A 6,287-nucleotide genomic window follows, 5' to 3' on the forward strand; every position below is an offset into this window, starting at 1 on the left:
GTTGGCCACTTTGTCATACACACTCAGCTATGTGAGGTCAATCACTAGTTCCTGGTATGCCATAAAGGTGTCATGCAAAGTTAAAATAGAAAGGCAAAACCCATCAGAGTCCTGGGAATGGAACCCTGAAAACTGGAATACGTTGTGGTTGTCCCTTCAGCTTTTGCTCAACCAGTTAATAGCTGGAACCATTTCCATGTGGTGGACCATGCAAAGGGATGGCAATGGGATCCTTTGCTTTGACACCTGGAGCTTCTGCTCATCTCTTTTCATTGTACTGTAGAGAAGAACCATATCTTGGTGCTGAATCAACTGGGCCGGACTCACAGCCATGCTCTTAGGTTAAGGGTTTTCAGAAGTCAATGTTTTGCACTGACTCCTTAAATCTTGTGTCAACCAAAACTGCATGCACAGAAACCACAATGGCAGCCAGTAAAACAGCAGGGACCTCTGCATTTTAATGCATCTTGTCACAGCAGATAAGGTGGATCCACATGCACCCACACATGCACTCCACACCAGGGACCTTCCTTTGTTCTAGGAAATGATTTCCCTGTAAGGACAATTTTTTGTGATTGTCCATTGGGACCTTTCTTATAACTTCTGCTAAAGCAGCTTGTTCTGGCCACTGTTGGAGACAGAAACCTGCTGAGAACCGGCTGATCTGCTCCCAGATCATGACTTTACACTGGTGTGCTTCCTGTGCCGTTGGTCCCCAACTGCTCTCAGGGGCGAGCCATGGCAATTTCACAAGCGGCTGCTCTTTGGCTGCTGGGGCAGAAGCTGGGCTGGGACCAGCACTTCTGTGGGTGATGCGCTCCCCAAACGGCTGCCGGTGTGCAGGGTGCCCTGTGCTGAGGGTGAAGGCTGGAGAACATCAACTGTTGGGGCAGCCCCCAGCTGGTCCCCCCCGCTGGGCTCTCACAATAACCCCAACTCTCAGCGGGTGCCTCCTGCCAGCTGGACCCGTTAGACCAGCCAGGAGACAAATTGTTCTCCGTGTCAATTTTCCATTTAAAATGCAAACTAGATTTGACAGAGTAAACTGAATAAAGATTTGGATCGGATAATCCAGTAAAAGCTAATTACTAAAACAAAATGAGACACTGAGACGCAATCTCCCTCCTCCCCTCTCTAACGAGGTTCATTTGATGAGTTCTCTGCCTCGAGTATTAGCACTTTCTATCAAGAAACACAAGCTATTAACTCCTTTTAACAATTTATGATGTTCAATAAACTGATTAGGAGCCCATGGTACATAATTTAAAACCATTTGGATGTCCTATGGCCATTAAAGAGAAAGCAATGAGTCTGAACAACCCTGCTAATTATAGGACTTGATGACTCCTGATTAGAAATCCTAATTAGGTGTCCTAACTAAATCTTTTCTTGTTTTTAAATGTATTGTCTTCATCTCCTCACCTTGTTTATGAGATGATTTTCAGAAAGCTAAAACCAGACCTTCCCTAAACTAAAAATTCATTAACCAAATGGAGTAAGGTTCACAACATCACCAGTAAAAAATGCCTTAACATAAGCTACTAATACTTCTGATTTTGATTTTATTCTGAAGTCTAAAACTAGTTACAGAGTTTGGTGGGCTGGCTTTCCTTCATCTGGCTTTTATTCTCCAATTTATTGCATAGTATCGACAAGCCCCAAAAAGTGAAATGTCAAAAATTGCTTTTCACCCCGTTCTTTTTCATCCAAATTTGAAGCTTCCCTAGAATGTTAAAATAAAAAACAGAGAAAGAAAGTAAAAATTTCTAATCTTCAGTATTGGTTCAAAGTACAACCATTTTCTGATTTCTTCTTTTTTTCCTTGAAATTTTGATATTTTTTTTACAGGTTATTTTAATTGCGGATTCAAAATCTACCCTTTTTCTTCTTATTTTTTTTTACAGTTCCACTATGATAACATTATTTGAAAACCTAAAATACAAGGTGTATTTCTGATGCAATGTTTAGGAATAACAGCAATCTGAATCTGGCAGCTCGGTTTTCATGTCCAGCCTCTCAGTACAATTTTGTGCAAAGGGGTGATCTGCAAGAAAGGGGGCACAAGTGGAAAGATGAGCTTGCACAAACAGAGATATGATGTGGCAGGGTGCCCTAAGAGCAGTTCAAAAATGGTTTCATTCTTCCACAAAGTCGTGTTCCAGTCTGTTTTTCCAGGATTCTTATGGTACAGGCCTGGGCAAACAGAGAGGATGTGCCACCAAGAAGGGGAAGGCAGAGAACCCAACCTCTTTTGGAAAGGTTCATTAATTGTTAATCCTCCTCCTTCCTAAAAGTCTGTCCCTCATTTCTGCTCTGAATTCATTTGCTTCATCTTCTAGCAATGGGGCTTTGCTCAGCTTTTGTCTGCTAGATTAAAAAGATGTCCGCTACCAGAACTCTGCTTCCTGGGAAGGTATTTATAGATGAAAATCAAGTCACCATTTAACTTTCTCTTTGTTAACTCAAATAAATGAGCTTAATCTAGCCCTCATCCAGGAGCACTTTTATGCAATAGCAGAATGATGGGTATGAGTGACGCTATCCTCATTGACATTCAAGCACTGATCTGTCCAGTAGCTTTCCCTAAAATCCCAAGCTACGGAGCTCCAAAGTTAAAGCAACATGAACATCAGTGGTTTTCCAACAACCAGAAAATACCAAGGCTACATCAACACTGACAGCAAACCTGGGAGTTGGATCCCAATCCCATCTCCATGCATGCTCCTCATCCGCTCTGTGCAAACAGAGCACGCGACCAGGGATGGGTTTAGCCCATCTTGCTGGGGTGGAGAAGCCCAAATTCAGCACAGCTGAGATGCTCTTGCTCAGGGGATCTGAAGCAACTAAGTCAAGACAGGGCTTGGCACCTAACAGCCCAGTGCTCAAGTCAAGCGCCCATATCCTGTGCTCAGCTCCTAAAACATTACTGAAGCTTTATATGGTTTGATAAATATTGGGCAATAAGACAACAAACATGAGGTGGCAGCTCAGCTAGACTGATCATTTTCTTTAATTTCTGGCAAGCAGCCTGTTGATTGTAGGCACAGATAGCTACAAATGTTCATTGAAAGACCTTACAGAACCCTTGTCAGTATAAATATGACAGCCTTATGGAAAAGCATAGATCTACCCTCTGTGAAAACTGTTGACTGATCAACAATTTTTGCAGCTACTGAAAATTTCGTGCTTACACTTGCATTTTTTAAGCAATTAACTGCTGACAAAGAACCAAAAGTTTTTACTGTAAGAATAAAAATCCCAAAAGGGGGGAAGTATTTGGGGTTTGAAAAGAAAAAAAAAAAAAAGAAGAAGTAGGAAGGGGGGATGGAAAGTTATAAAAATGCCCATCCAAACAATTCCACTCCTTCTGAAGCTACTGCTGGCTTGCAGCTGCCCAAGAAAGGTCTCCTAGGACAGCCCATTGGACACCACCTGCAGACCAGGCATGCTGTGAGCCAGCGCATCTCCTTTCCAAATTACTGTGGGCCTCCTCATGGGTCCATGTCTCATGGCAAGGAGCAGTGGCTTGGACCTGGTGATGACCAGAGGATGGCCACCCCAAGTAAAGCCTGGGAGAGAGCTGCTTAGGGCCAACAGCCTGTTGTTCGTGATGCTTTGGCACATTAGCCAATGGCACCTCCATCCCTGAATTATAAATATTATCACAATATGATTTGGAAGGCAAAATCTTCTTTTAGGATATGATGTTCCATCCTGTACAAAGCCATCACGTGAGTTTTAATCTGAAGCTTTGCCCTTTAGTTGTGTTTGCCATGAATTTCACTTTCAGTAATACTTACTTAGCATGCAAAAGCATAGGTGTTATCGGCATGATCTCTTTTTTGGGTGATCCACAGGGGAATATTTGACCTTTGCCTCTTTTTAATACCCAGCGGAAAGAGGCTGCCTTTCTTCCAGTGAGCTGAGCTCTTCATTTGTTATCTCAATCTGGGATTTAGCAGGATTCAAAGCTGATTAGGTTAGAAAGCATATGGGCGATGAAAGACATTTTATGTAATGGGTTTACACGTCCCATTTGGTAAAAAAGCAACCACACTATTCACTCCAAAGAGTTAATATTTTTCATCCTTATTATTTTTAAAGTCGAATTTTGCCACTGTGGGATATTTTTCCCCCCAAGGTGTTCATGCTGTGGGACTCTGGCCAATGGATCTCTCCAGGCAAATCAGCACCAATGACATTTCCCTTCCTCTGGTAGAGAGAAACAAAAGAGCTTCACTGGGAACAACGGCCAGCTGTGAATGAAGTGAAATGTTCCTCTCTTCCTCTTTTTTTTCAATTTATTAAGCAGTTTGGCAAAACTGATACAATTTCCTACTGCTCAGGTCCCTCCAAATCTGTACTTTCTCAGAGAAACAAACAAACAAACAAACAAACAAAATCTCTCTTGGTTTAGAATCTAGACTTGATGATTGCAATAGAAATAATTCAGTATTGATGGCAGATTGACAAATTTAGTCCTCTAAATCATCTACACAATGAAGTCCCTTACAATCAATAAGGCTGGGGGCATATTACTAAAGCAATCCTCTTCCCTAGTGCCTAGTCTTGTCCTTTAACAGGTGTGGGTACAATTTTTGTTCTCTGTAAAACACCAGGGTCAAGGTGACGAGTGCAGAATCACTGAGACGTGTGTGGAACAATTGCTCTTTCAGACACATGATTTATGAAGTATCTGACTAATGTGGTCATGGGAGCCTGAGAGGAAGGCGAGGAAGCTGGTTAAGAAGCACTTAGCTCCCCTCTCCAGGCCCACATTTGCATCCCATACCCACAGTAGCATTAGTCTCGCTTGATGGTAGCTGTTTAAAATTTGGGCATTTCATTTAAGCTGATAGTCAACGTTCTGCAGAGAGATCAGCACCTGCAGATGATGATTCATCCCTTCTCTGTCAGACATCATCACCACCAGACACCCTATGCCTCAGTCATAGGAGACTCCTAGACACCTTATTTCTAAATAGTTAGATGAGACGAATCCCCAGGCATCCAATTAACCTCTATAGATCAGCTGGCCCAAACATATCTGACATTCACATTTACTTGGAGCTCAGTTCACCATGGTATATCTGAGCAGCCTGATGGACAGAAGAGCAGGGCTGACCTCACACCAGGACCTTCTTTGACTCCCACGCAGCCTTCTAACACACCTCCGAGGCCAGCCTTCCTACCGTTTGCTGAGATGGTGCCAGCATGGAGTAATTGATTGTTTCTGCCAGATTCTAAAATCATCAGCTAACACTCCTCACCTCCAACTTAGGGGAAAATTGTCCTTGCTACTACAAAATAGGAATAAAGGCCTTAAATAGCAATCAGAGTTGACCTCTCTCTGCTTGGAAAATGGTCATTGGTTTTAATTAGATTCCTACGGCACTACCCTGACATCCTGGACCCAAACCCTACCACTGCCACGAGTACAATACAAAGCAAGATCTAAGCAGGTCCCATTCTCTGCATGCAGCTCAACAGCTCTCCCTGTTATATTCTTCATCTCCAACAAGTCCTGATTTTTTTGACGTACCTAAGATGAATATTCAAGGTTTTAGCCCAATTTACATATCTGTAATCCGGCAGTGAGAATAAAAGGTTGTCAGGCAAAATAAATGTGTGTCTCAAGGTCAGACCTGGTTGAAACCGATAATGGTGCTTAACAGCCTATGCCATGCTTCCACAATGATCAGCATTGCTCTAATTGACAAATTAGCTGTCCATATGGGCTCAGAGGCAATCATACATCCATAAATCCCAATAAATACAAACATAATCTGATCTAAGTTGGATCAGCCAAATAAGTTAAAGCTAGATTTAACACCTTAAAGGATTGCGTTTAAGGAAAATCACTGTTAGACAAGATTTGGGAGTGCTGGAACCATAGGGTCAGAATGGAGGCCACCAGGGCTTGTCCCCACCCTGGCTCTCCTCCTCTCCTGGCTGAGCTGCATGGGACTGCAGCCTTGGGCCAGGGTGTGCCTGCTGGGGGGCTGATGCAGTGTGGGTCCTGCCCCCAGCAATTGGCATGGGAGGTCGCTATTGGGCAGGACCTCTGAGTCCTGAGGTCCTGGCTCTGGACCAAGCAAGAGCTGGCTCTGGATTGGCTGCTGCTCCACGAGTGGAGGTGGAGGTCATCTTCCCGTGGGCGGCACTGGTGGTAGGGCATTAACTGAGGGGAGAAGCGAAGCTGGACAAACCTCAAGATTATCCACCTCCATGTCCATGAGCCATTGTTCCCTCCCACCCTCAGGCAGGTGGGTCTGTGCTGCCCGCTG

This window comes from Egretta garzetta, unplaced genomic scaffold, assembly GCF_000687185.1.
Source record: "Egretta garzetta isolate BGI_Z169 unplaced genomic scaffold, ASM68718v1 scaffold145, whole genome shotgun sequence".
NCBI classification, from domain to species: Eukaryota; Metazoa; Chordata; class Aves; order Pelecaniformes; family Ardeidae; genus Egretta; species Egretta garzetta.